Raw genomic sequence first — 3,118 nt, 5'->3', positions numbered from 1 at the left:
GTAAAAATGAAATAAACACAAGTGAGTAGTGCTGCTGATGAGGCAAGTAGCTCCCCGAAAAACATGACAAGGAAATACAACCTGCCTTGCCTGTCACAAATTTCGAAGGGCCACCTGTACCATCAACAGTACCATCAACAAACTCAACAATAATGTTAAGGCAAACAAAATTAATTAGTTACAAAAAAAAAAAGGAAAAGACAGTAATACAGATACTTAATCTACGATAAAGTTTGCAAGTGCTTCTATCCAGATCTTTTTCTCCACGCTCGTTTTCCATAACTTTTACAAAATTCATCAAAGTATTTCTCTACTTTATTTGTCATGGAAAGAGCAGTGGAGCCTAGGACGTAGCTTAATTTAATATCAATATTAGCACTTAAAAATTGATCCCAAACATCGATGTTATGACTACTTAATTTATATTCAAGTTCATTTAACTCCTCTAAACGTATGTTTAGGAGAGCTGGACAAGAGAATAAGAAGTGTCTTATGTCTTCTTCATTATTTGTATTGCAAAGAGTACATAAGCCATTCTTGTCTTCAGACCATCTAGAAATTCTACTATCAAGGGGCAATGTATTGGAGCGAAGTTTAAATTTCAATGATACACCTTCAAAATCCAATTTATCTAATAGATAATTTTCTAATTTAATTGTATCTTTAAGTAATGAATAGTCGGTGAGTGAGGCCTTACTTTCAATATCCTCTCTCCAGTTTTCATTGTTTATTTCATTTACTTTTTTTAATAATGGATTAACCCAGTAATTGTAGTTGCCATGATTATTAGATAATTGTACTAGAAGGTCTTCAGATTCACATTTAATAAAGAGATCAGAAATACATTTTACAAATTTGAAACGGAAGTTATTTGGATCACATTGAAACTGATTTGTTGTATTTAGGAGTATTTTTGGCTAACGATACGGTTCCATACTAATTAAACGATTACAAAATTTAACTCCTGAAGTGTCATGCATAGTTTTTATCTGTATCTATCCAAGTTCCCCATATAATGTAGATCGGGGCGTATTCATAGGGGCTTTTAAGATATATCGTGCCATTTGTAATTGAAGTTTTTCTAATCTATCAACGTCTGATTTATTTACGCTACACCAAACATCAGATCCATAGTTAATTGAAGGGAGGGCAATTGTCCTCCATAGTACATCCCCGTAATAAACCCTATTAAAATTATCGAAATTATCTATAAGAGATTTAATGTAGGCAACTAACCTACTGCCTTTCTTTAAAACATTTTCAAATTGCTTATGATCGTTTAAATTTCTGGAAATAATTACCCCAAGATATTTATATGATTCGGCCTCCATTATGTAGCTATCTCCTAGTTTCCAGTGTTTATCCCTGTTTATACGTTTACCAATTACTAATATATTTGATTTATCAAAATTAAAATTAAGTTTCCACTCTTTTGCAATGATAGTAGCATCCACCCAAAATAAACCACCTAACCATTCATCGTTAATCCTTATACCAATATTATGAGAAACAAGCAAATTCTTAAACTCATTAATAAATATGTTAAATAATAATATAATACTAATTTCACTACTCACTTTCACTTGATCCCACTAGCTGTGCCTTGTGCTCATCAGTTGGTAATCTTTCAGGTTTCACTTCAAGGGTGGCAGGTGATGGTAAATCAGATGTCTCACTTTTTTGAATCTCTATTATAAGGTAAAATTAAGAAGGATAAAAATTGTTTTGCTCTACAGTAATACACAGCAACAATGAAAGCATTTAATAGTAAAATAACTAAACTCACTTTCACTTGATCCCACTAGCAGTGCCTTCTGTTCATCACTTGAAAATTGTTCAGATGTATCTTCAAAGGTGGCAGAGGATGGTACATCATCATTACCTTCTGTCCCCTCTTTAAAGTCATTTTTGAATGATTAATAATTGAAATTCTGAAGTCTACAACTTATATTTTATCTTTAATATTAAAATTCATATTACAGTACTTTTGTTTCTGGTAAAGTTATCTACATCACAATCAGACAATTTTTTTAATGCCATTTACCATGAGTAGTAGTCCAGGAAAAAAGATGAGCTAGGGGAGCGGAATGTTAGAAGCAATAAACATAGCTAAGCTGCAGATACGATTTTAGTGTCTAAACCCATAATTTCTAGACAGGCAACAACCCAGACATAATATAACTACTGTCACTCAACATATGCAAAAACTGGTGTTTATCTGTTTTAAAAGTAACTGCAAAATATATTTAAAATATACTAAACAAGAATAAGTATGTAAGCTACTAGCACAGTTTGCTATGTAATCCAGCTAGATTTATGTGCCAAAATAAATTTTATTGACTAACTTTATCATTTTTGGTGCGCTGAACTTGAAATAGGTGCCATTTTTTCTCCCATCATCAGTTGCCATTTTGAATTTCAAGATGGCTGACGCACCACATAAAACATGGTCATGATTAGTGTTAATGGAAATATACACTGATCATTTATTTTCATTACACCTAAACAACATAATACATATTTACAGATGATATAGACCAATACAAGTTGCCGTGTTTGATATCATTTAAAAGCTCTGCCAATGATGAGTAATGTTTTACAGTACATACATATCAGAAACTGTGCAGTTTTTCATATACAGTATTGTCCCGTAAATTCCAATTATGGCATACCATATAAAAATCAAACAGGATACAGTTGCGCAACACTCATGAGCTCTCAGTGCATAACACATGTGCTTTCTGGGAGAAGTCTCAATTCAAATGGGTTCCGGAGATGCCACGGGGGTTAGTCCCTTCTTACTACACATCATTCTACTAAAACGTGACAATACGGTAACTTTTTCAATAATTTTCGAAAATAGGCCAGGGTCTCCTTAAACCTGTCTCTTATACACATCTAGATGTGTATAAGAGACAGACTTCATGGTGGCCAATGCAAATATGTTTATTTTCTTATTTATTAATGATTCTACATACAGCAAATACTTGTCAACTCTGAATAGTATCGTTATGTTATGTGCTATTTAAATGGTATTTCATTGGCTGACTGATTTGTTAAAATATTCATCAACATTATCCTTCCAGTGGTACAACGACGAGTCATGGAAGGGGGCGGG

At 32.8% G+C, this 3,118-nt stretch overlaps 1 long non-coding RNA gene across 1 annotated transcript in view; it reads right to left on the bottom strand.

The window, feature by feature from the left end:
* LOC117118502 overlaps nt 1–2,455 on the bottom strand; it is a 3,718-nt gene extending 1,263 nt beyond the window's left edge. The window contains exons 1-2 of the long non-coding RNA XR_004447049.1: nt 1,787–2,455; nt 1,578–1,688 (exon numbers count right to left, since the gene is read on the bottom strand). This is a non-coding gene — a long non-coding RNA (uncharacterized LOC117118502). The remainder of the gene's footprint in view (nt 1–1,577; nt 1,689–1,786) is intronic.
* Nucleotides 2,456–3,118: the final 663 nt, after the last annotated feature.

This window comes from Anneissia japonica, unplaced genomic scaffold (assembly GCF_011630105.1).
Source record: "Anneissia japonica isolate Jap-2015-1 unplaced genomic scaffold, ASM1163010v1 scaffold87363_len16968_cov125, whole genome shotgun sequence".
NCBI lineage: Eukaryota > Metazoa > Echinodermata > Crinoidea > Comatulida > Comatulidae > Anneissia > Anneissia japonica.
This window is presented reverse-complemented; position numbering and strand designations above follow the sequence as displayed.